Source organism: Mastomys coucha, unplaced genomic scaffold (genome assembly GCF_008632895.1).
Source record: "Mastomys coucha isolate ucsf_1 unplaced genomic scaffold, UCSF_Mcou_1 pScaffold15, whole genome shotgun sequence".
NCBI classification, from domain to species: Eukaryota; Metazoa; Chordata; class Mammalia; order Rodentia; family Muridae; genus Mastomys; species Mastomys coucha.
This window is the reverse complement of record NW_022196897.1, coordinates 156,736,002-156,763,975: the sequence shown is the minus strand read 5'-3', so window position 1 is coordinate 156,763,975 and position 27,974 is coordinate 156,736,002. Positions and strand designations below refer to the sequence as shown.

General features: G+C 46.2%; 1 long non-coding RNA gene across 2 annotated transcripts; it reads left to right on the top strand.

Annotated features, from left to right (window-relative positions):
* The first annotated feature begins 133 nt into the window (after nucleotides 1-133).
* On the top strand, nucleotides 134-26,682 carry LOC116092556. 2 transcript variants are annotated; one of them, XR_004119320.1, is made up of 7 exons: nucleotides 134-510; nucleotides 9,196-9,356; nucleotides 19,473-19,662; nucleotides 21,052-21,141; nucleotides 22,853-23,039; nucleotides 23,412-23,603; nucleotides 26,378-26,682. It is a non-coding gene; the product is annotated as an uncharacterized LOC116092556 (long non-coding RNA). The 2 variants fall into 2 exon arrangements; XR_004119321.1 differs by lacking the exons at nucleotides 19,473-19,662; nucleotides 21,052-21,141; nucleotides 22,853-23,039; nucleotides 23,412-23,603; nucleotides 26,378-26,682 and adding an exon at nucleotides 17,126-18,497.
* The last annotated feature ends 1,292 nt before the right edge of the window (nucleotides 26,683-27,974 follow it).

The window sequence follows — 27,974 nt, the reverse complement described above, 5'->3', positions numbered from 1 at the left end:
GGGGAAACTAAGAAGGAACATACCCATTCCATGGGTCGGAATGATGTGTCACCCAAGTGACATTGTGATGTCAGAGAATCTAGGAGGGCTCATGAGTATCTGGCTCTGCTTGTAGCAACAGACATCCCACAATCAGTGACGAGGCCGATAGCTGCAGAACGGCACCCTTGCACTTGGGCAGCCCCGACCTGGAATGCAAACCTTGCTTACCCAGAGTTCAGCAGAGGAAGCCTGGCAGTGTCCAGCAGAGGAAGCCTGGCGGTGCGTCACACATGGGCTCTCTGTGGATGCAGAGTCCAGCAGAGGAAGCCTGGCGGTGTGTCACACATGGGCTCTCTGTGGACGCAGAGTCCAGCAGAGGAAGCCTGGCAGTGCGTCACACATGGGCTCTCTGTGGTCACTTGCCAGGAGCTGAGAGGCCATGGAGAAATGAGGCTTCATTCGCCCTGGTTTAAACCTAAGAGCATCCTACCCCAGGGCTCCCGAGGACGTCACCGAACAACCTGAGAGGTGAGTCTCTTCATGCACCAAACAAATGGATGTCATCTCCTTCCAGACACTCCAGCCATGACCGGATGCTCCCATCCATTATGTACCACTCCTCCAGCCAGACTCTAAAAATTAGTTTGGATGAAGTCAGGAGCTGAGATTACAAGGCTGAAAAGAAGTGGGTGGGTGCGGGTAGAAAGACAGGTGAGGAAAATAATGAGTGGGTAGCTATGACCCTGGCTCTGGATAACACATGGGTCTGGATGAAGCTGGGTGCTCCCTCACCCACCCACAGGTGACAAATCTTGGCTCTCAGTGTGCTGACTCTTTATCGGGCTGTTTTTGTGTATTTATGTCCCTCGAGGTTCTGAAGTCCTAAGCACAAGAGAGATTCTACTAATGAGTGCCTCCCACTGTGAGGCTCGGCCCATCAGGCAGAGAGCCCCCAAATTCCATGCATCATCCCCAGAAACCCACTCAGGGAAGGGCGAAGTTAGACAAACAAACCCCACCTTTGACACTGGACATTAGTCTATACAGCACTCAAGGGCTACTCTTTGCAGGACTATAAAGCCCAGGTCCCTGACTGTCCCTAACACCAGGGAAGGAGCCCCAGGTCTTCTTGGCCCCAGGCTCTGCTTTTGTGCTGAGCAGAATATGCAGGGATCGATCTCAGGGCAGCCTCTGGGGACTTTTCCATTTGAAAGGGTGGCTCAACATTTTAGTATGCCTCCGCTGTTCCCTGTGAACTCGGCTGAATTTAGAATGAACCAGAGGGCACACCTCTGGGAGCATCCGTGAGGGTGAGTCAAGAAGGTTTTACTGAGGAAGATATGCCCTAATGTGGGCTGGGGTCCTGGGCTGAATAAAAATGAGATGTGCAGCTGAGGACTTGCATCCATCTCTCTTTGCCTCCTGACTGTGAGTGCAGCAAGACTCACTGCCTCGCACACCCAAGGTGACCTCACCACGACCTCCAAGATAGACTGTACCCGCAAACTGAACTAAAGTAAACCTTTCCGTTCTTGTGAAAGTAAACATCCTGGCTTGCTTGTAATGTATGTGTGTGTTTTGAGACCGAGTCTCACTACACAGCCCAGGCTGGCCTGGAACTAGCTATGTAGACCAGGCTGGTATTGAACTCATGGAGATATGCTGGTTTGTCTAGTGCTAGAATTAGAGGCATGTGCCACCTTACTGGGGTTTAAGTTGCTTAGGCCAAGGATTGCCACTGCAACGAGAAAGGAAACTACAGCACTAAGAGGATCCAACACACGAAGGTTGCCAACCAGGAGAATTGTACCTCCAAGGTCACAGAGTGCTAAGGGAGAGGAACCCATAGCCCAGCACTTACTCGGGAACCTGGCAGCATGTCTCCGTTCTCCCAAACATGCAGTCTAGTCCCGTCCTGCAGCTGGCCATCGCCCCCTTGCAACAATCTGGAAAAAAATGACTCAGACTTGACCTTGTGATTGGCTCTGTCCTTCGGCTGGCAAATACACACCGCTTGCCCAGTGATGAGCTGGTACAAACGGTGGAGTGACAGGTCAGAACTGCCAGCTGAGCAGGCCGACTCTCCAGCCGCTGCCTGAACAACAGGGTCTGTGATGGTTTGTATGTGCTCGGCCCAGGGAGTGGCACTATTAGAAGATGTGGCCCTGTGGAGTAGGTGTGGCCTTGTTGGAGTGGGTGTGGTGCTATGGGTGTGGGCTTTAAGACCCTCATCCTAGCTGCCTGGAAGCCAGTCTTCCACTAGAAGCCTTCAGATGAAGATGTAGAACTCTCAGCTCCTCCTGCACCATGCCTGCCTGGATGCTGCCATGCTCCCACCTCATGATAATGGACTGAACTTCTGAACCTGTAAGCCAGCCCCAATTAAATATTGTCCTTAGAAGAGTTGCCTTGGTCATGGTGTCTGCTCACAGCAGTAGAACCCTAACTAAGACAGGGTCACTGTACACTTTACTCTCTGTTGTAAAGAGGACCAGATTCGTGCTATTTGTTAGCCTCAGGGTGTCCACACCCAAAGTTGCTCATCAGACTCTTAAAGAGCTGGAGAGAGAGCTCCATCAGTAAAGGGCTCACCGCACAAGCATGAGGACCTATGTTCCAACCCCAGGACCCATGCTTTCTTAAAAAAAAAAAGGCCAGGCATAATGGAACTCCCTCTGTGCTCACCTGCTTAGCAAGCTGTAGCCCAGTAAGAGACCCTGAGTCAAAAAGCAAGTTGAAGGTTACACAGGCACAGGCATGCGTACACACACCACAGGCCTGTGCTGGCATCCACATGTCTGTAATCTTAAGCATGATGGACTATCCATTTAAACACCTCCATCATCCACAAAATGGTATGTTCTTGAGTGTTTGTTCTCTAAATAAACCTTGTCCACTCTCTAAGATCCTTTTACATTTTTATACTCGGAAACCACCCAAGGCTGAGAGTTGAACAGTCTGTCTTTCCACCTTGAGGTCAGGCTCTCGGGAGGAGTGGCGGGGCTGCCTGTCAGAGTCTACCCACTTCAATGTGCCCACTTCCAGGGGAGTTGACATCCCCTTAGTGGAAGACAGCAGCTCTCATCTCAGAGCTATGCTGTAATTAGTGGATTTCTTAATTATAGCGTGCGTGAATTACTTCACACAGAGGAGGGTGGCGTTGGCTGGCAAGCACAGTCTCTCAACTGCCTAGACCTCCCGACAGTCTGCAGGCAGCTCCGCCGACTTCTCCAGAAGTGGAGGCCAGCCGTTCAAAGGTGGCTCTTTACTTCTTAGTTAAAACGAGAACGTCTTATATTTCTGCTCACAATGGCTTGACCACAGAGCAGGGTTATTAAGGGTTATTTGGTGGGAAGCTGAGGGCTCTGCGTATCTGCCTGAGCCAGATATAATATTGTGTGTCAGGTAGGTATGTGTGGTGTGTGTGTGTGTGTGTGTGTGTGTGTGTGTGGTGTGTGCGAGTGCATGTTTCTGAGGATTGAACCTAACAAAGCTCATGCATGCTAGGCAAGCAGTCTACACCGGAGCTGTAGTTAACTCCAGCCCTCCTTTTCCAGCTCTCAGTAAATTGCCCAGGCTACCCTTGGACTCACTATGTGTAGTCTAGGATGGCCTCAGTGGGTAAGCCATGAGTGGGTAAATCTGCCTTCGACTTTTTTTAAACTCTTGGCTTCTTATTTAGTGATCTAATAACTGTTGTGTTTATAAAAAAAAGAGTGGATGTGTAGTTAGGTATGGGGGAGGGGGTGCCTCCATGGGCCCATGCTGAGGCATCCCTTTCCCCCCCAAGGGACCAGGTATAGTATTGAATAGAGTCAGGGCATGGGAGGGGAGTTGAGAGGGTAGTAGAGACAGAGAAAGGCAGAGAGAAGGAGAGGGGGGGTAGGGAGGGAGAGGGAGAGGGGGAGGGGGAGAAAAAGGGAGAGAGAGAGAGAGAGACAGAGAGAGAGAGAGTAGGAATAGAGGCCAGCTGTGAGCACATGGAGAGAGAAGGGGGAAGTGAATGGGGAGAGAGGGGGAAAGGGATGCGAGGACAGAGTGAGAGCAAGAAGACAAGAGGGCAAGAAAGAATGGAGGGGGCAAGCAGCCCCTGTTATAGTGAGTCAGGCACACCTGGCTGTTGCTAGGTAACTGTGGTTCAGAGCTTAGACAAAAAAAAAAAATGCTAACAGTAACTTTTGGTTTTAGATTGCGTCTGGTTGCCAGTCAACACTAACCACTGTCACAATGTCCTTCGTCTGTCCTGCATGGCCACCTCATTAGCATCACACTCTTGGTTCTTTTTACTGTTGTAGGCCTTCTGTTTGCACCTCCCGAACCCAGGCTGCCTTCCCCAGACTGCCGTCATAAGGCTCATTTTAGGGAATATTCTAGAAAAATGCCTCCACAGTGGTCGGCCTAATTGGGTCATGTGGTCTTCAGCCCTTGGAAGATTATGTCTTTTTATTTTCACTGACATTATTTTTGTTGAGATTTTATGAAAGATGTTCTGTTGGCAAAGGGCTGTTTGTTGACTGTAATTACCAAATTTTCCCACTGGCTGCTGCTCTGGGCAAATCTGCTCACTACAGTGATTACTATAAAGGAAGGTTTTCTGTTTCTTGGCAGGAATTAATAAAGTTAGGCAGGTTATCTACACAAACTTTCCTACGCTTAGCTAGTTTAAGAGAAGGGGAGAGATTCTTTCCAATAGAACTTAAATGACAGGATTAATGAAATCATTAGGAAGGAGGACTATTTCTATCGACTACTCGGGTGATGGATTGTGCTTTCCCGGTGCCCACGCGTGGAAGCTGAGACACATAAAACAGGAAGGAAGCAGCTGGGCCCGAGAGGCTGGGGGCGAGCTCAGAACTGCCGTTCCAAATGGCGACCTTGAGCCCAGAGCTCTGAGCTCTGCTTCTCCAGGGCTACATTTCAGATGCTGTGGAACTGGATGCTGCCAACATCCACCCAGGATTCTTCGAGACTCTCCGCTTCACAAGGAAATTGGCAATGTTCCTAGTTTCTCTAGGATTGAACAGAGGAGCCAAGAGCCTTAATTGGGTTCCTGGTTGGAATACTTTGTGTGTGTGTGTGTGTGTGTGTGTGTGTGTGTGTATGTGTGTATGTGTGTGTGTGTTATACATATAAATGTGTGTGTGTGAGAGGACATATATATATTATATATTATGTGTTACATGTTATATATTATGTATTATATATTAATTATGTAAGGTGTTATGTATTATATATTATATCATATATATTATAGATTCCTTTTCTCTAATGATTTAGTTTTCAACTGCAGCAGAATTTTTTTAATTTTTAGGTCATTCTTAAAAATGAAAGGGATGGGGACTGGAGAGATGACTCAGAGGTTAAGAGCACTGACTGCTCTTCTGAAGGTCCTGAGTTCAAATCCCAGCAACCACATGGTGGCTCACAACCATCTGCAATGAGATCTGACGCCCTCTTCTGGTGTGTCTGAAGGCAGCTACCGTGTACTTACATATAACAATAAATAAGTCTTTAAAAAAATAAAAGGGATGACATTGGAGAGAGTGGAAATCATGACCTGCCATTTTGAAATTATATGTATATCACACCCCAAATCTTTTGGGGATATCTTTTAAGAATGTCTCTCCCACACTCACACAGATGATCAAAGTTCCACGGGCCTGGATACAGGGTGTGTTGTGAACCTGGACAGGGTGTGTTGTGAACCTAGACAGGACAGAACTCCCATGAACAGCTTCTACTGCAGGGAATTCTTCCCTCAAGTACACTTACACACATGTCCAAAGACCACCCAGCACAGGCACTTGAAAGGCATCCCCAAAATCTGAGAAGAATTTTCATGCCCACCAATAGTCTTGGGGGAAAAGTTTAGTTCATTCAAACAACAGAATGGAAAAGAGCCTGAGGTCAATAGGAAGGTGTTCCAGAGACGATGTCCAAGGGACGTCATGAAATAAAGTCAGCTCTACCGTGGGTCACACTGTAAAGTGAAACACATCTAAGCTTACCAGCTGGGCTCTCTCAATGCAGATTAGCAACCTGTGTGAGACACAGAAATGTCTAGCGATGAGTGAGCAGGTGTCACTCTATCTGCCAGCCAATTAAACAATGACAATCACTGATGCAGAAGAGAAGCGTAAATAATTCACATTGATGAGGAGTAGATGATCCAATAGCTGTCATTTTGCATTTGTATGTGGGGGTCCGTACAGGTAGAAACAATATAACTATGCAGGAGTCCCTTCTGTTTCTATCACTTGGTCCGGGGAATTGAACTCAGGTCTGCAGGCTTGACAGCAAGCGCCTTTAACAGGCGAACCATCTCACCAGCCTGCTAATTAAGAGCACCCCTGCTGCTTTGTCTGGCCTCCATGGGAGAAGGGCCTAGCCGCTCAGAGATTTGAAGTGTTAGGATACCCAGAGGCCCCCACCCACTCTGAGGAGAAGGGGAGGGGGAAACAGGAAATGGGAAGGATTGAGGGAGGGATGGCCGGGAGGGGAGCAGTGAGTGGGATGTAAAATGAATAAGTTAAGAAATAAAATTAAATTAAATTTAAAAAAAGAGCACCCCCGATCGTGACTGTGAATTCTGCTGACAAGTACTATAAAGACTGGGTTTAATGTATTTTCTCTTTGCTATTATGCCAGGCATTGCTTTTATGCAACATACACACATATATACATATATACACAAACATACACATATACACAAACATACATATACACACATACATGCATATACATACATACACATATACATACACACACTCATATGCACACATACATGCATACACATGTCACTATCTTTTTGGCTATTCATCTATTGGTCCCATCCACTTGTGTGTCCACTATTCCATCCACCCACCTACCTACCCACAAAGGACACATTGATAGCCCACACTGTGCCTGGTGCTTTAGCAGGCCCCCAGGATAGCTCAGTGAGCACATTTCAGTTCTTGAGGCAAACTGCTGAGCTCTTACCTCCACCCCAATGACCCATCCATAGCTCACAAGGGGTCTGAGAGCATCATCAAGTAGCTAGGTACCTCCCAGCAAAGGAATCTAACTAGAGAGATACGGACACTGTGGGGGGCCTAGGAAGGGCAACTGGTGCCTGGGAAGGAGTTTGGGTCTGAAGGGGAGATGAAATTATGCCCAGGTAAGAAAGCTGTCTATCTATCCCCAACTCCCTGACCCAGTGGGCAGGATCTCAGGGAAACCTAAGACCTACTCCAAGGCTTAGAGACATATGTTGTCATAAACAATCTTTAGGCCTGGGCCAGAGAGTGACCTGCTACTCACAAACTCCCCCTTCTTCTGGGCTTGGGATTGAACCCAGGTCTGACGCTAGGCATTCTACTACTGAGCCAGAGGCCGATCTCTCCCTTCATGATTAGTCTAGGAATCCTGTGAGACCTGTATTAACATCTCTGTTCTGCAGAGGAGGAGACTGGAGCTCAGGAGAATTCGGGGACAGTTTATAGGAGGCAGAGTGCATGTGCTGAAACTTGAGAGCTGGTCATCAGTCTGTGTAGTGGCTGTGTAGCCCTTTGCAGTCGCTGTCCATGGGGTGATCCTCAGGATAGCATTGGCTGCTGATACCTCTGAATCCTCTGAAGGTTTCCTGGGGGACCAGGACTCTAGGCCTATTGTTCAGGGCTCAGGGCTCTCTCTGTACCCTATAAATCCCAGATGATCCTGGCATGAGGCTGCCTTCCCTCTGTGGGAAGAGAGGGCCTAGAAGATTCCCACAGGCCCAGCAGAGATGGGACACACACATACACATATGCACAAACATACATATACATACATACATGCACACACACACATACATATACACATATATACACATACATACATGCATACACATACATATATACACATGCATACACATACACATATACATACACATATATACACACATATATGCATGCATACATATACACACACATACACATGTACATGCATACATGCATATACACACATACATACTCATGCATGCATACACACATATACATATATACGTGCACATATGCATACATAATACATATACACACATGCATGCACATACACATACATACATATACACACATAATGCATATATATACACATGCTTACATATGTACACACATGCATGCATATACACACATACATGCACACACATACATATATATACACACATAATGCATACACACACACACACACACACACACACACTGCCAAACTCCCAGACTGCAGTACATCTTCACCCTCCCTGAGCCTAAGACACACTGAAAACTAGCATCTGCCTGACCTCATCCCACAGCGGTGGGATTGACCTTCCAAGGAACAGCCACGGAACTAACTGTATAAACAACATGGATAGATTTAGACACCAAGCATAGCTCACTCAACTCACGTTGGCTGTGTGGCGGACTCACATGGGAGACACACTAAGGTCTCAGAAGCAACACAAACAACTCATGATTATCTGGAGGCAGGGCCTGAGCATTCACTTAAAAAACAAACAAAACTGGGCTCGCAATGAGGCTCAGTTAGCAGAGTGCTTGCCCAGCACACAGGACCTCCACACACTGCATAAACCAGACACGGGGGTGCACACCTGTAATCCCAGCTCCCAGGAGGTGGGGGCCCAGAGGATCAGTATTCACAATACAAAGCAAGTTCAAGGCCAGCCTGAGACTGTGGACTCACTCTACCTGAACAGAATAAAAAACAAAATGAACAGAGGTGAACAGAGCATTTGTGTGTGTGTGTGTGTGTGGTGTGTATATATGGCATATATATATGTATATGTATATATATGGCATATAAGAGACTTTACAAAGACTCTCAAGTAGAAGGCCTTGGAAGCAGGGAGTCAGAAATAAATCGACTGTGACAGTCCAGTGTCCTCAGAGCAATCACTGGGGTCAACAAAAGCTCTAATTCTTCTTGAGGATCCACGGGAACTTGGGGGACTTTTTATTTTTTTTAATCCGCACTTTCTGTTGACAGTTTTTAACCACAGCCTGATTATGCTTTACTCCTGAAGAGAAAGGTCTCCTTGGTCCACTGTGCTGCCCTGGGTTTTCCTCCCCCAGTCCTGTCGCTCTGTTTAATCTTGGCAATCCCTGAGCCTTGACCCTTCCAACAGCAGGTTATGCTCAGAATTCTCCTGCCTCCTGAACATCTGGCCATTAACCCCACACCCCTGCCCCTTAATTCCCACAGGGCAGATGTTGGCAATTAGCGCTTCTCCGTTCAGACCTCCGAAAAGCCTCCTGCTGGGCCTTTCTGTAAATAGCTTCAACTGGCTAGCAAAACTGATAGAAGGACTTTCGGACTATTAACCAACCATGAGGGACAAATGCAGCAATCTCTCCAGACACATGGTAGGTATATCATAGATAACTATGATAGAGTTTAATTTATATTTAGGCACAAGAATGTTAGGGCGCAGGAAGTCCCTTTTAGTCACTCTTAGGAGGCTAGAGGGAATCAGGTCACATCCCTGCAAGTCCCCCCCTCTCTCTCTCTGTCACTTTCTGTCTCTCTCCTCTCTGTGTCTCTGCCTCTCTCTGTCTCTATCTCTCTCTGTGTGTCTGCCTCTCTGTCTCTGTCTCTGTCTCTCTCTTTCTGTCTCTCTCTCTGACAGGGTTTTAAAACAAACAACAACAAAATGGCTTCTTCAGCTTCGTTTTATTTTTAATTATCCAAGCTTGTGCGTGAGTGCAGGTGCCCTCAGGTGCCTCATGCATCAGACCTCCTGGAGCTGGACTTACAAGAGGCTGTGAGCTGCCTGACATAGTGTGCTGGATAGTTTTATGTCAACCTGACACAAGCTACTTGTCAGAGAGGAGGGAGCCTCAATTAAGAAAATGTCTCTGTAAGATCCAGCTGTAGGGCATCTTCTTAATTGATGGTTGATAAGGGAGGGCCCAGACCCTTGTAGATGGTGTCATTCTCCACTGGTGGTCCTGGGTTCTATTAGAAAGCTGATTGGGCAGCGCCCCTCCATGGCTTCTGCATCAGCTCCTGCCTCCAGGTTCCTGCCCTGTTTGAGTTCCTGTCCTGACTTCCTTCAATGATGGATTATAATATGTAAGTGGCTTACCAAATGAACCTTTTCCTCTCCAACTTGCTTTCTGGTCGTAGTGTTTCATCACAGCAACGGAAACCCTGACTAAGACACACGGGTGCTGGGAACTGAACTTGAGTCCTTTGGAAGATTAACATGCTCTTAACCACTGAGCATCTCTCTAGCCCCGGGCTGTGGTCTTTAGAGCTCCTTGTCTATGATACCTACTTCCTTCATCTTCCTCGTTGTATTTAACCACATCATGTGGTATGAAGCTTCTGGGGCCCCCATGAAAGCAAGAACCAAGTATCCCTTTTTGGGTGTGGTTACTGAAGGCTTCTAGGAGAATTTCCCTGAGAAGGCAGCTCTGCCCCTAGCCTACACACATACCATCTCTCTCACAGTTGATCTCTTTTATTCTCACTCTCAGTGAACCTACTTTCAAGGTTTTAGGGAAAGTCTCTCCTTCCCTTTAAGGCCCGTTGATGCCATTTTTGAATAGGGTGTTGTTTATTTCTAAAACTGTTTCGGCCCAAATCCCAATCATGCCCTTGAGGTCTTTTCTCCTAATAAAGCTCTTTTAAAATTCTTTATTATGTATTCTTTGAATATCATGCATGCCTACTACACATTTAGATCATAACTCCCCTGACTCGCAACTTCCAACTCCTCCCACATCCACCCTTCCCCAACATTAAGTCTTTTTTAAGAGCCCATCAAATCTAATTGGCGCTGCCCAAATACTAAAGGGGCCATTCCTGGGACTATGGTCCACTTACCAGGAGCCACACCCTTAAAGGATACTGAGTCTCCTCTCTCAGAAACCACCAACTGTCTATAGTTCTTCAGTTAGGGTTGGGGGCTCATGAGCCCCTCCAGGCTAGGACACTGACTGGCTCGATCTGCTACAGGTCTCGTATAAGCACGGACAACAGCTGTGAGCACATGAGTATAGATATCCATGTCCAGAAGATGCTGTTTGTGTCAATAAATCTCATTCTTGAAGGGTAATTAACTGTCAGTGTCCTTTGCACAAACTGTGTTGTCGAAGGCCAGCTTCAGATGCACTGCTAAAGCAAGGAGGGCAGAGTGTGGAGGCTCAGGGTAGTGACTCAGCAGACTTCTTCTGATCAAGCAAAACTTAATTTTGGGGGGCTGGCAAGAAAGGGAGAAAATCACATTTACACACACACACATGTATGTGTACACACAGAGAGAGTCAGAGAGAGAGAGAGATGGAGAGAGAGATTTGATAGATGAAACAAGTTCCAACAAGCTCCAATAACTTCACACATACACAGACAGACAGACAGACAGACATATTGGATGGACAGAGCAAACCTCCACAACTTTAATTTTTTCCCCTAGCCCTTTTATACTACCTAAGACAAAGTTTATGTAAGAAGAAAATTACCTTATAACCACAAGTTAATATACTCTTAAAACAATTACCAGCTGGGCAGTGGTGGTACACACCTTTAATCCCAGCACTTGGGAGGCAGAGGCAGGTGGATTTCTGAGTTCGAGGTCAGCCTGGTCTACAGAGTGAGTTCCAGGACAGCCTGGGCAATGCAGAGAACACCTGTCTCGAAAAATCGAAAAGCCAAAACAAACAAAAAACAAAAACAAAAACAATTACCACAAAAAACATATTCTTCAAAAACAGATTTAAATCATTATACAAAAGGATTGATTACATGGTCTTCTTTTAAAATCCATACCTAATTAAACATTTCCTGTCCATCTTTCTCTCCACAAGTTCATCATAACCCCAAAGCGATTATTCTTTTATCACCGATTAACAAAGTTTAAGCAAGCCAGCCGTTAATAGCAAGTTCTTTCCTATGCTTAGCTGATGATTTCTATTTACCGAGAGACGTCATCATCTATCTTGTCTTCTTTTAGAAGTCTTGATGAGCTTACCTGGTTATCATCTGCTCCCCGTTCTTAAAGACACAGTGAAGTTACTTGCTCTTTGTTCATAACCTTCCTCGTCATGGTGCACACTGACACCCATGGCCATATCCCTAGAATACAAGATCCAGGAACTCAGACCCAACCTAGAATGTCTTCTTCGATCATTAACTGTCCCCAGCCTACTTTTCTTGCTACTACAATGAAGAGTTCACTATACAGCCCTTGCTAGTCTATGGGAACGGGCACATTCCATTCTTGATTCTAACTTTAAACTTTCTATCAACCACCCTAACTTCCCAAAAATCATTTTAAACAAAACTAGCTTTCTAAAACTACTTAAATCAAATCAAGAATTCCATGAAATCATTGATTCATCTAAACAGCATTATCTCATCAAAGTTTATCTTCATGTTGATCTGCAGGAAACTTGCCCAGCTGACTAGGGCAATCACCCAGGAAGCAATCACCCCAGGCTATCGGCAGTGAGGGTCTCCCCATGCCCACTCACACCATGCCAGGCACATGAGGAAGACAGCCATGACAAAGTGAGAAGCCACAGCAGTAGCAAGAAGCAACCCTGGGACATGGCCTCTGGGTCCGTGCATCTCCAGGGTATGCCCATTAGAGCTGAGTAAAAGTGGTGAGCCATCTCCAGGAAGCTCAGTTGCCCACTGCAGCTCTTCCTGCATGGCATCTGCCAGTGTGTCTTGTTTCTTACTTTTTCTTAGAGTTAATGAGCAATGCTTCCCAGAGAGAGGCTGTGTCTGCAAGGACTGATTAGACCTCGGGCTGTGGAGGGGCTGCAATGGTACAGGCCTAGAGGCTAATTACCTTCTGTTGGCCTAGCTTCAGCCCCATGAACAACTCTGCCCACCTCAGTGGAGGAACTAACATCCTAATAGATAACAGCCTTTGGGAATCTATTAACAGAGCAAACCATTTGCTTCCACCAACTAAAAGCTAAGTTTTCAGATAGCATCTATAATCTATAGAAGAGATTCCCCCATTTTGCTGGAATCACCTCCCTGATGGGTGTTGTCTCGGGTTACTAACTGCTGTGGTGAAACACCATGAGCAAAAAGCAAGCTAGAGAAGAAAGAGTTTATTCAGCTTACACTGTTGAACCAGAAAGCATTTGCAAATCCCAAAAGACCAACCAGGAGCCAGCTCTGATGTAATCTGGTCTCTTTATTTACAATCTCAAGCCTGGGCTTGTTCACTGCCCACCCACAGGATGGTTTAGTGATGTAGCCTCGAACTCTCTTGGGGACAAGGTTTTATAGGAGATGGTAAGCGAGGGCTGAGGGTTTCTAGCCTACAAGCATCTAATTGGGGGGCTATTGTGTCCTTTAGCATAATTGGCTGGTGCTGGGAGCCAAATCATAAACTTAACTTTTATTTTCCTCCTGATGGGTGGTTGTTAGGAAGTGAAGTGTCAGGGGCAGGCTTGTAACCTGGAGGTACGGATTTGTTGGTGGGGGGGGCATGCCCACTCGTCTACTCCAGTAATGTCTGCAATATCAGGGTTAAAAGCCTGATCATGGATAAGAGGCGTTATGAGTTCAAAGGGAGTTTATGCCTCCTGGGTATTCAGTCATTCGTGGCATCCCCTAACTCAGAGGTAGCCCAGATATGTCCTTGTGAACTCACATGCTAGGTGCCCACCAAGATATGATTTATTAATAGCTAGACAAAATTTGACATTGTTCTCTGACCTTTACCAATGTCCTGGGCAAGGTCAAGTAGAATCCTCATTCTCAGTCATGTACTGCAGCTGAACCACTCCTAGGAATTAGCAAGAAAGAGACTTGTCTCTACTAGCCCAGAAGATTAGCATAGTGGGCATCTTACTAAGGATGGGCAGGACCTTGAGCCAAGTGTGTGTGTGAGAGAGACAGTGTGCAGCAGTCAACATTCTAGATTCGAGATTCAAGCCTCTACCCTCCTGGCTGGTGCACACGCAGCCCCCCCCCCCCCCGGGACTCCAGCCGGGCCACATAGGCCTGAGCATGCTCGGAGCCTGGGGGTGCTGCACCAGTCCAGAGGAGATGGCTGCTGTTTTAGACCCAGTGTGTTTCAGGTAGCCTCAGATGTACCTCAACTACTGAGCTGCCAGATTTTTCATTTCTCTTTTATAATGACTGTAAAAGTCTGATGCCATTTTTGAGAAATACATTCAGATCCTGTTCTTCCATGTGTCATCTCTGCCATCATTTCTTTGCCTATGCCTTGTGGACCTGACTAGGACCCCGTTTCTCCCACCAGTTGAGGGAGGCCCAGATTGGCCGGCCTGCGGCAGAGGAGTAACCTGGAAACTGGTGCTAGATACCAGCCTGTTAGTTAACTTGAGTTCAACCTTAAGTCAGGTTCTCTAGGATGGAATCTGAACACAAAGATCTGATTTCTCAACATTTCCACATTGCTGCTCATCACTGAAGGAAGTCAAGACAGGAACTCACACAGGACAGGAACCTGGAGGCAGGAGCTGAGGCAGAGGCCATGAAGGGGTGCTTCTTACTGGCTTGCTCCCCATGGCTTGCTCAGTCTGCTTTCTTATAGAACCCAGGACCACCTGACCATGTATTCTAGCACAAACTCTGTCCTGGAAGAGCATAGCATCTAGGAAGAATACAAGTAACACAACATGAGGCTCCATAGCAAGAGATCAACACACTCCTGGCTGTGTGGTGAGGGGGACTCTGCAACCTCCCTGCACCTCAGGTTTCTTGTCAAGAAAATAGAATCGTTAAGGGTATCAGGGGGCCAGAGAGATGGCTCAGTGATTAAGAGCACCAGCTGGTCTTCCAGGGGACCAGAGTTCGATTCTCAGCACCCACATGGCAGCTTAGCACCCACATGACCATCTGTGACTCCAGTCCCAGGGTCTTCAAAGACCTCTTGTGATTCCTGGGGGCACTTCACAGACATGGTACACAGATATCAAACAATATGAACAAATCTAATAAGTTTCTAAACACCACAGAAGAGGGGCTGGTAAGAAGACTCAGTTGCTAAAAGCATTTACTACCAAGCCTGACACCCTGAGTCTGATTCCCTCTGATCCTCACAGTGGGAGAGAAAATATTCCTAAAAGCTGCATATCATGAGACATAAGTGCACACACCTCTCCCTCTTCCCTCTTCTTCTTCCCATCCCCCTCCTCCTCTCCTCCTTCCTCTCCTTCCCCATCTCTGTAAATAAATAAATGTAATAAAAATACATACATACATACATACATACATACATACATACATAAAAGGATACTCTACAGAGAGCAAAAGAAAATACCAACCCACTAGGCAGTAGACTTAGTGACCCTTGCCTATAATCCTAGAACTCTGAAAAGAAAGGCAAGACAATCAAGAATTCAAGGCCAGCCTCAGGTACATACTAAATTTGAGGCTAGCCTAAGCTATATGAGATCAGGTTTAAAAACTTAGTAAATTGAAGCATAAAGTCAAGAAAACAGACTTGACCTTGGGAGGCTTGGCAGATGGACAGGAAGAAGGTTTTAGTGTTGTTGAAAGGGTCCAAAATGTATGGTTTAAATTCTGTCTAGAAAGACATGTAAAATCCACACTTTTTTAAACTTTCAAATGTTTCTTATAGCTTTTTATGAGACATGCTTTTGGCCTAAATCTGTCATCCATAGGCAGACATTAGCATTTTCTGGAAAGGGCTGACTAGGAAAGTGATAGAAGACAATGCAGAATAAACCAGATTGACCAGAATTTGTTTTTAAGGTCCACATATGTCAGAAAGGCTTCCAGAAGGTGCAGACTCATCTCTGTGGAATGGCTATAGGGTAGAGGCTCTGGGTACATGATTTTCAATTCACTGAGCAAAATACACACTGAACAACAGTATCATATTTGGCACTCACCAGGCAGGATGTCACACTTGGAGCTGGATAAATCCCTGCTGTGCAGGTTGCAGTCCCTTGTGACAAGATGCTTGGTGGCATCTTTAGCTCCTCCTCCTTGAGACGCCAACAGTGCTCACATCAAGCTACATAGGCAGAAATGTCTCCAAATATCACCATCTTACTTGGTGAGGGAGCAGGGGAGGGTAGGAGTCAATTCCACTACCCACTACAAGATATAAAAAGATCACAGCCTCTTTCTCCTTCTTTCTCTCTCTCTCTCTCTCTCTCTCTCTCTCTCTCTCTCTCCCTCTCTCTCTCTCTTTCTCTCTCTCTCTCTCTCACTCATCCTTCCTTTCTGCCTATAAGGCTGCCATCTTATTGCAAGGAGAATATATATATATATATATATACATATATACATATACAGTATACATATACATATATATATATATACACAGACACACACATATATGTATCATATTATAGATTATATATGGCTTATTCTAAACTCGTTCATGTCATAATTTTTTTTGTTTATGTGTAAATTTCACATTAAAAAAAGAAAACCTTGCATTGCACAGTGCTTAGCTATGGAGAACTGGAGACCAGCTGCCAAGTTTGAATTCAGTATCAGTCACTTAGCATGTGTGTGATTTATGGCATGTCATTTCATCATTTCACCTACCTAAAAGAGAACATACACCAGATTGCCAAAAATGGGCGAGAGAGATGGCTCAGCAGGCAGAAGCACTCGCCGTGGTCTGAGTTCAACCTCTGGAACCCACATAAAGGCAGAAGGAGAGAACCAACTCCACAAGGCTGTCCTCTGACCTCTACAGGTCAGGCACTGTGGCACACATTCCCCCTCCCCAACACACACACACCACACCTCAAAAAAAAAAAAAAAAAGACTGAGGTGGTGGTGGTGCACACCTTTAATGCCCACGCTCAAGAGGCAGAGGCAGGCGGATTTCTGGGAATTGTAGACCAACCCGGTTCCTCTATACAGAAACTTCCAGAGCAGCCAGGACTAGGTAGTGAGCCCTGCCTTAAAAAACAAAACAATAGCAGATTATTGAAAGCATTTTAAAAAAATCAAAGATTGGCAAGCATACCTGTAACATGTGGTCAGAATTCAGGCAGCTTGCTCGACATAAATCAGCAGTTGATTCCCAGGGGGAGGCAGGAAGGTCCCTCCAAGTCTGTGACAAGTTGTGCACAATGGGCTTTACACAATAACTCTGCAAAGGAGGAGGGGCTGGATGTGTAAAAACATCACCTGATGCTTTCTCATCCCCTAGGATGCCACAGGTGCCACCCCCGAACAGAGTGGTGTTGAGACTGAGAAAATTTGTAAGAGCTCCTGGTACCAGCCTGCAGCTGCCATGAGTGATAACTGATAGCCAGTCACCAAGATCTTTCCTGTCCACCACTCTGAACAGAAGGCAGCTCAGGCAAAGGCTTGCAGACTCTGAGATCTTCACACAGTTTGTCTCTCACCACTGGTGCCAGAGATACCTTCAGGCTTGCAGGGGAGCCGGGATGTTGCTAGCCCAAGCTGAGAGGAAAGAGAGTAAGGTGGGCATGGTTAATGCTACACTCAGACGCTCGCTTACCCACTCTGATGCTCACCCTTTCAGATACTCACCCACTCCAACCATCTGTTGTTTATGTTCTGGCTTCATTGAACACCATGAGGATGAAGGACAGGAGGAACAAAAAGGGAAATCTGACTTCAAGTACTCAGAACTTGGGGTTCTGTGTGGAGCACTGTCTCTCAACCCCAGCATACCCGTGATGCTTCCCTATGCCTGGACTTCCTGACCCAACAGCAGGGATGGAAGCAGCAAGGGTGGGAGCCACCACAGAGCAAGAGTGAGGGTGTCTTGGTGTGTTCTAGTTTCTAGCCTAGAGTCTTTAGTGGAATGTTGAGGGTCCTTTTGCCCAGATTCCAACCTTATTTATCCTCGTGCCTGTTAGCCTTAAACACATTAGATTCTCCACGGGTGTTCAAGGAAATGAGGAAGGCATGAATGTAAGTTTTCTCATCCCCCCCTCCCCTCAAGTGCTCCTGTAAGGTTAAGAGAGCAGGATGTTCTGAGAACAAGAGGAGGCCATCTTTGAATTGATTGACCCCAACAGGTGAAGAAGAACCAAGTCTCTCTCTTCATTTTCTTTGCATGGGAGTCACCGGGTCTTCCTCTGCCATTGCTACTGTTAAATCACTTTAGTACAAATGTTGGCCACCAGACAATTGCAACCTTTCCACTTCAATCCACTTCTCCAAGCAAAATGCAGATCACAAAACCATTATCACAACCTATTCCCATGCTAATTATGGGCGAAGTCTACCATGGTCGGATACCCTCTGGGCTAGGCGCAAAATGGCAGACTCCGTTTACCAGCAGGGCCTCTCCTTCTCTGACCTCTACCTGTAGAGCATCTCCTAGCCTTGGGTAAGATTACAGGATCAACTTCCTTTCTCGAGATAAGCTAGTACCTGAGATTCCTGGAATGCCTAATGCTCTAATTCCTCTCTATGCTAATGAGGTATTTCCTGTACTTTAAGCCTTCAGCCAGTGACCTTTGCCCACCCTGGATGTTCCTACCCCGAGTCCCCAAAACTGTATGATCCTTGAATCACCCCAAGTAAAGTTAATCTGCCTCCCCATAGCTGGCCCCAGTGTCCTCATTACTGTAAGCACTCACGGGGTTTCTGAATCCCCCTCTCATGTCTGTTTCATTTGCCCTCGGGACTGTTATCAGCCAGCAATTGCCAGGGGCAAGGAGAGTCGCAAGTCATTATCCCTGAGAAGTACTAAACCCAGGATTCCATGTAATATGGAGCCCATATTTAAATTTTTCTCATCTTTAAAAATGTTTTAATTGTACTTAAATTGAGTGTACATGTGTGTGTAACTGTGTGTGTGTGTATATGTGCGTTTCTGTGTATGTCTGTGTGTGTGTCTGTGTCTGTGTGTGTCTGTGTGTGTCTGTGTATATGTGTATGTTTGTGTGTATGTCTGTGTATGTGTATGGGGGTATATGTCTGTATATGTGTGTGTATATGTCTGTGTATCTGTGTGTATGTGTGTGGGATATATATATATATATATATATATATATACATACATATATATATATATATATGTGGGGGTGTCTGTGTATGTGTGTGTGAGTGTGTGTGTTATGTGGGTGGGGGTATGTGTGTATATGTGGGGGTGTGTGTGTATGTGTGTGTATGGGTATGTATGTGTGTATATGTGTGTGAGTGTATATCTGTGTGTGAGTGTGTGTGTGTGTGTATGTGTGTGTGAGTGTGTGTGTTATGTGGGTGGGGTATGTGTGTATATGTGTGGGGGGGTGTGTATGTGGGTGTATGGGTATGTATGTGTGTATGTGTGTGTGAGTGTATATGTGTATGTGTGAGTGTGTGTGTGTGTGTGTGTGAGTGTGTGTTGCATCAGAGGACATTTTGCTGGAGTCACCTCTTTCCATATGGGAGACTGAGTTTGGTGGCAGGCGCCTTTACTTCTGAGCCATCTCTTTGCCCCTTTCTTGGCAGTCTTTTGCATTCAATAGTCTTATCACTCTAAATATCCTATTTGTCAAAATGACTGAGTTGGCAGCTTTGTGTCCGTCGCACAGTGCAGAAAGCGCATGGGGAAAAGGAGAACCTACTTGACGTTTTGAAATCCAGGACTATAGCTGCTGGGCCCCGGAACCCGCCACCTTGCCTTACAGATGCGCTGGACCTCAAGGCCTTCTATAATAACATTGTGGCCAAAGATGCTTGCCTTCCGGCTCAAATCTCAGGAAAACCCGGGGAGCCATACACGTGAGTGCTTCCTGTCCACGGCCTTGAGCACAACTGCTTTCAGTGAGGAAAGTGCTTGCTGCACAAGCATAAAAACCTGAGTTCAAATCCCCAGCACCTATGTAAAAAATGACAAGTGCGGTGGTGCGTGCCCACGTTCCCAGTGGGGAAGCAGAGATGACCAGCCTAACCCAACCAGGAAGCTCCAGGCTCAGTGGAGATCAATTGAGAAAGACACATGACACTTCTGGTCTCTGCACACATTCAATGTATGTACACATGCACAAACCCACATACACACACACATACCCCAAACACACATGCACAAACCCATACCCACACACATGCACCCGAAACACTCATGCACAAACCCATATACACACACACATACCCCAAACACACATGCACAAACCCATATATACACACGCACCCCAAACACACATGCACAAACCCATATACACACACGCACCCCAAACACACATGCACAAACCCATATATACACACACGCACTCCAAACACACATGCACAAACCCATATACACACACGCACTCCAAACACACATGCACAAACCCATATACACACACACATACCCCAAACACACATGCACAAACCCATATATACACACGCACCCCAAACACACATGCACAAACCCATATACACACACGCACCCCAAACACACATGCACAAACCCATATATACACACACGCACCCCAAACACACATGCACAAACCCATATATACACACACGTACCCCAAACACTCATACATTAGAAGATTCTTGATTCTATAGAACTTAGGTGCTGATGGAAACAGAGAAAACAATTAGTTAGCTTGTATGTCAGGAAGCGGCACAAAGGTAGGGATATGATTGGACAGGGTGACCACAGAATGGAGCTTGAACCAGGGAGTGAGCCTTGTGGCTCAGAGGGTGTCCCAGGCAGGACATATCACATGTTGAAACTCTACAGTGGGGGAGAAAGTGAAGTTCAAGGAAAGGGGGGTCTTTGGCGGCAGGAGAAGCACAGGAGGGAGGGAGCTAGTAATGAAGTCAGGCTGGGAAGCAGGGGCATAGCATCTGGAGTGGGCTAACGAACCCCTCCTTACCGAACCAGGCAGTAATATTTAGACTCTCTAAGTCCTCTGGCCTTCATCTGCCACCACAAAGGGAAACTTTGCCATAAGTAATATGTAAATGAATGGACATAGTTATACCGCAATAAAACCTCGCTTATGGGAGCAGGTGGGATTGGCTCAGGCTTCTGCCCTGTGATCTAAGGTTTTATAAGACCTGGTAATTAGCATGGATTTAATTAGAAGCACAGTTAGAAGCCACTTGAGAATTTTGAGCAGGAGAACAATATAATTTAATTTACTTTCGAATATGACCCCGGCTGTTCTTCATGCACTGTAGAAAGGCAAGCTCAGAAGCCAGAAGACAAAAAGGAAGCTGTGACAGTTAATTCTGATTGATGACTTCCTGGAACTTAGAATCATACCAGAGGTGGGTCTATTTGAGTTTCCAGAAATGTTTAATTGAGGAGGAAAGGTTTGCCCTCTGTGGGTGACACCATCCTATAGACCGGGGTCCCACAATCAATAAAGAGGGGAAAGTGGGCCAAACACCACCATGCATCTGTTTCCCAACTGGAGATGCCACATGAGCAGCTGCTCTCTGGCTTCTGCCGCCATGATGGACTGGAACCTTAAACCATGAGGCAGAATAGGCCCTTCATTTTCAAGGTGCTTCTGTCAAACTTTGTCATGGGAATAGGAAAATAACTGGTACACAAGCTAGGTATGTCCCAGGCAAGAGAAGGTATAGCTTTGACAAGATGGCAGCGCATAGCATAGTGAAGAGCTGTCACAACTAAGAGCATAGCATTGGTTAAGGATCAGATGTGGGCTGTTGGAGAAAGGGTGACTGTCTTCTTGTTTAAAGACATGAGTGTCAACTTCTGGGATGCCGTAGAGTGACTGCCAGCGTTTGTTAGAAGAGAAACTTGGAGTGGCATCCCCTACCTGTGGTTCCATTGCCAGTGAGGCAGAGACAGGCAGGCCCCTGGTGCCCACTGGCCCACCAACCCAGCCTAATTGTCAGGCTGTAGGTCGGTGAGAGATCTTGTCTCATAAGGCATAGTCAATGGCATCAGAAAAGTAACGTTGCCCACACAGACACAGTATACCTGCATGCACACATGCGAAAACACACTGCTGTGTTGAAGTATCATCCTGATATCAAACACTTTAGAGAGAAAGCAGAAGTTTAAGTGGCTCACTGTAGGAGTCCCATCTTTGCTGCTCCGTCTCAGGCTTCCCACCCATTTCCAGGATGGTTTTCAGGACACCTTTTATAGTGACGGCAGGAAAGGCATGAGCACCCAGCCCCACCCTATCCCCCTTCCTGGTTCCTGCTCGGTGGCCCCATTTTCTAACGGTTTCAGAGCACCGTCTGCCTGTTACCACCTCTTCCTTCCTTCTTTCCTTTTCTTTTTTTGTAATTTACCTTCTAGCTGGAAATGACTTTGCATTTCCTAACATCTCTTTGGCATTTTAAGCTCAGTTAGGGGTTTTCCTTAAACTTTAATGCAGTTCATCGGAAGGATAAAATGAAGCAATCTTGCCAGCTTTTATGAATAATTAGCGACTCAGAAGAGAGCCTCGAGTTAGTGGGAATTTGGTGAAGTGACAAAAATACGCTGAAGTCTATACTCTGAAGCTCTTTAGAGAATTCGTCATAGACTAATAATAGGGTATGTCAAAGGGACCTGTCAGGCTGACGGGAAAATTGTTTTTTGGGAAACAAAGTTGGGATGGCATTTATAGCAACCCCTCTAGAGGTTTACAGAGCAAGAAAACGAGGAAATTTAATTCCATTATTTCCCTGTGCCCAATAAGTAATGAAGCCTAAAAAAAGATCAGTGTGTTGGCACATGTACCCGCATATATGTGCGCACACACACACACACTTTCAGAAAGTGGGACACATTTTCTTTCACTCTTTAACATATAGAGAGGAGCAAGTCACTTTTGGCCACTCTTACCTTTCCCTTGAAAAGTCTGATTTTGAATAAAGTAAAAAGCCCGCACTAAATGCTATAGTGGGGAATGAGGGCGGGGGGCTCTGGAAAGCCATTTATGTGACATGCTGTCAAGAGGATTGCAGACCTAGTTGGGGGTGGAGGGAGTCAGTGCCTCTACCCTCTCTTCCTCAGGCCCAGTTCTTTTATGAGAAGCAGTTCCCCCTGGAGAAACAAGGAGTTTATGGGGCTTCCTAACAGACCATGAGTGAGCATTTTCAGGCATGGGTGACCCCAAAGAACCCACACTGGAAAGTCTGCACCAAGCATGATGACGGCTGCTAGAGCCAGCAGGGAGGATGGCTTCCCCATGTCTCTTTAGGTGGGTCCCCTCCCTCTGGTCACCCTCAGTCTATCTTCCCTAGCCCCTCCTGAGACATCAACGCCATGTGCAATTTGGGCAAAATTAAGAGGAATGGTTGTATATACTTGGGTCAGGGTCCAGTTACCTCCCGCCCCTTTCCTCTTGGGAATAGTCCACAGGCCCAGCTGGGATGATGTTTTTCCAGTGGGCACAGCTGATCTGATGGAGAGGGTGACCTTTTGGTCCCGAGGATGATTCTGTACAATGCACACTCATCCCTCTGACACCACCTCTCTCTGTGTAACTTACACACAACAGTCTTGTGGGATCAGTTGGCTTTCCCTCAGCCACTTGATAGGTCCATGGCTCCTCCCTCCATTCTCCCTTAAGCTGTTTTCTAGGGAAAGAGCTGTAAAGCAGACCCTGCCAAATGCAAAAGAACGCAGGGGAGGTGGCTACAGAAGTGTGAGGACCGGAGTTCTGATCTCCAGAAACCATCTAAATGCCAAGCAGACAGGACTGCCTGTCCAGCTCAAGAGGCAGACACAGGCGATCCGGAAGTAATTTAGACCAGCAAAATTGGTGAGTTCTGGCTTCCAATGAGAGATTCTGCCTCAGTCAGAAGGTGGACCAACCATGGTGCAGGAAAACACTCAACGGCAGCACACACGTGTGGGCCTGTGTGCCAGAGGCTTTCCACGGAGATCTCCAGCCCGAACTGGTGCAAGAGACCAAGCAAAAGGAAGCGAGCGAGCAAGCATGGGCGGAGCCGTCTCTGCCGGGACTTCCAGGCCGCTCTGTTTCTCAATGCTGCCCTGCACTGAGTCGGGTCAGGCTGGGCCTACGAGAGGCCCGACTAGCCAGTGAGGAGTGCAGGGCAGCTTCAGGCCTCATTTCCGGAGAGCAGACCTCTTCCCAAGCGTTACAACTCTTAGAACAAAAAGGCTCAGGCAGCAGGGTAGATCTTTCCGGCGCTTTACCTCCCTGGATAGGATATATATACAGTTTGGGGGTCATTCAGATTTCGACAGCAGTTATCTCTCGTTGGTTTGGGCTAAGAGTCTTTATTTGCACATAAGAGGGCTTTGCCAATATCGCACACCTCTCCTGCTGGGGCGGTTGTGGGGGGCGGAGGGGGGACTGAAACATGAGCTAAGGTCCCAGGAGTCATGGCAGAACTCCTACCATCCCTTACAGGCAGAAGAAATATTGCCCACTGGGGCTCCGGGGTTCTAGGCGTATTACTCGACTGGGCCCAGGTTGTTTGAACAGACCACTGCCCCACACACATGGGCTGTACACTCATGTTCATCCACGCACATGCAAACACACATATAGATGTTTAAAAATAACTAATTAAAAGTCACTTCTTCAGTGAATTCCCAGCTGCTCCTTCATCTATTCCTAAAAAAATCACCAGGAGTCTCCAAGTGTATAAAATCCTTCATAAATGAAGTAGATACCAAGCTCAAAGGGTTTTGTTTTTTGTTTTCTTGAATAGAGAGAGAAAAAAAATCAGCTTTGTTATCTAGAAACAGAAAAAAAAATTAGTTTTGAAAATAAAAGTACCTATGCAGGAAAAAACCAATTTTTTTTTAATCCCCAAAATACTTGCCTTATAGATAGGTTAGAATCCCTGTCTGCTAAGAGTCCCCTTAGCAAAGATACCGGACAGACTTATGGACAGCAGTTACATCCCCGTCTTCAGCTCTCTTTGATGTGATCCCCCTGTGTCAGCCCTCTTAAGGGTCGAACTTGGTGACTTGCTTTTAGTCAACAGCCCATGGCTGGAGGAGATTGAAGACATGGTTTTTAGAGTAGGTGACAAAAACCTGCCGGCGTCCATATTTTTGCACTCTCTCTTCTCTCCCTTCTCCCTCTTGCCCTCCCTCTTACCTCCTCCCCTCCCCCTCCCCCTCCCTCTCTCTACTCTGTGTCATAGGACAGGCCAAGGCAGAGCGTCCTGTTAGCAAAGCTCTAGTGTAAGTCTTCTGAAATCTGGCAGTGCCTGCAACATTGAGCTCCATCTGGAGCTACAGTGTCTACTTAGAAGCAAGAGGTAGCCATAGCCCGGCAGAGGCCTTGACCAGCCTTGACGCCTTGTGAGAGACCGAGTAGAGCACTCCCAGCTCAGCTGTTCCCAGAGACTGACCTAGAGCCTGTTGACTTTTCCTGTTCCCAGCTGCCAAAATTCAGGGAGATTTGTTAAGCCTCCATAGTTACCTGATGCAAGAGGTCGTCAAACCCCTGAAGTGACATCTAGGCTGTAACTACTACACAAGGCTCCAACTATGAACCGCAGGAAGCTCGAGTGTAGATGTTCACATTCACTCAGAGTTCCCAGTGTGATCGGATGTTGCGAAGGTATTCATTTTCGTCAGATGCCAAGGACTGATCTCATTGTTGGGATAGAAACAGGGAAGAAAGGAAACCGTAAAGACGCTTTAGAGGTTAAAGGAGAAAGCTGCAAATAATTAGAAAGTCGACATTTCTGTAAGAGGCACGTTCCCAAGAAAAGCAGCCAATTCTTTCATATATATATACATGTATAATATAGATATTATATATACATATGTGAGTATATATGTATGTATATATACATAAGTGTGTATATTTATAACACATGTATAATTAACATATTACACATATGTATATGTGTATTTGTATATATACATGTGTATGTATATATACATGTGTATGTATATGTATATGATGTGTGTGTATGCATATGTGTATGTATATATACATGTGTATGTGTATGTATATGATGTATATGTATGATGTATGTGTATGTGTATATACATGTGTATGTGTATGTGTATATACATGCATATGTGTATGATGTATGTGTATGTGTTATACATGTGTATGTGTATGTATATGTGTATGTATATGTATGTGTATGTGTATGTGTATGTATATGTATATGTACGTGTACATGTACATGTACATGTATATGTACATGTATATATAGATGCATGCATGCCGCAGCCACCATATGGAAGTCAGAAGACAATTTGATGGAGTCAGCTGACTCCTTTCATGTTGTGGATCCCAGGGATGGAACTTGGGTCATCAGGTTTGGCAGCAAGCTCCCTTACATGACAAGTCAACGTGCTGGCCCTAGATTAGTCACAAAGATCAAAAGAGAAAAGTTGAAATGATGCCAGATTCACGTATTTTCTCTCTGAAATGGACAAATGTGAGCCTGTTCCAGGCTCCATCATGCTGTGGTGAGCAGTCTCCATTAGCCTCACTGCCCCTGGCTTCCTGCTTTAGTCTGGGTTTGGTGTGGAGCAGAGCTCATGACCCAGACTTAAGCAAGCAAACCACCCTATCTCCTTAATAATCCACAGACATGCAGACAAGCGACCCAAGCTGGTCCAATCAGAACGAATCTCTAGTTTCTCCACGAAGGCAGTTGTTTCGAATGCTTGTACCTGAACTGATAAGCAGATGTGGACACCAAGGCCATCTCTCCACGATGACAGAAGAACTAGAAGGAAGCCGCTGGGTTCTGATGCTTGGCATCTAGGAATGAAGCCAGGAAGCTGCCAATGGAAGGAGACCTCTCAAGCTCTGCCACCAGCCCAAGGTCCAGCCCCTCTCTGCATGCTTGGTTATGCGTGCCAGTAAAATTCCTTCTGAGTTTCGGCCAGTGCAAGGGGAAAATTCTGTCTGGTTGTTTGCCTAGGTCACATTGAAGCATCTTCAGGACCACTGGTCAGATGCCTTGAAGAGTCCCATTGACACCGCCTAACCTCTCAATTACAGCAGGAGGTGCAGTTGGCAGCCAATGCAGAGATGGGAGGATATCTACTGAGATAACCGTGGTAGCAACAGCCAGGCATGGAGCAGCCACTGTGCACTGGGTTCTGTTGACATAGATGGTATTTCCTTATGATCAACCCCCCCTTCCCCCTTTTTTCCTTCTGTAATTAGGAAAGTAGTTATAAGGCAAATTCTAGATCTCAACATCTAAGGCTCGAGTAATGTTTCTGCTGCTTTCTACCCAAGAGATTCTTTTCAAGGCGTCTTTCATTTATTTTAGGTATTTATTGTATGTATGTGAATGTTGGTTTTCTTCATGTATGTCTATACCAGGTGCCATAGGACCTTCTGCAACAGGAGTCACAGATGACTGTGGACAACCGAACCCAGGTCCTCTGTAAGAGCAGCAAGGGTCCATAACCACTGAGCCGTGTCCCTGGCCTCCTGCCCATGTGATCTTAGACTCTCCATGCTTCATTTTCCCCATCAAATGGGATGAAGCTTCTGCCCTCAGATTTGTGAAGATGAGAGTCAGGGATGGTGGCATACACCTGAAATCCCAGAATTCCACAGAAGTGCCGGAGGACTGGTAGTTCAAGGTCACCCTTGGTAACATAGGAAGTCTAAAGGCTGGTCTGAGCTATGAGAGACCCTGTACCCTTCAGAGGAAAGGATGTGGCTTGGGAGGTTAGTCAGTACAGTGCGTGCATGTACAAGGACTAGAGTTTGGATCCCCAGCAACCATATATGTAGCTGGGCACAAGTGCCTGCAACCCCAGCACTGGGCAGCTGGAGACAGAATTACTGGAGCTCACTGGTTCACCAGTCTGGTATATATAGTTGGGCACAGGTTGCCTGCAACCCCAGCACAGGGCAGCTGGAGACAGAATTACTAGAGCTCACTGGTTCACTAGTCTAGCTGGGTGCCTGTGTCCTAAAAATTCTCCCAAAGATACAATTAAGAAACAGACCAGAGTCACTGTCTCGTCTGTAGGATCTGGCTTTAGGCTCATCTTATTATTAGCAAGGTGGCCAGATGGAGCTCTCAGTTTCTTCAGTGTTGGGGACTGGTCTAGTGTTGCTATCTGTTCAAATGCTAAATCCTGTACCCCAAGATCTGGTTGCCCCAAGACGAGCAAATTCCCACATAAGCCAGCTTTTGTTGTGCAAACTTAACCACCC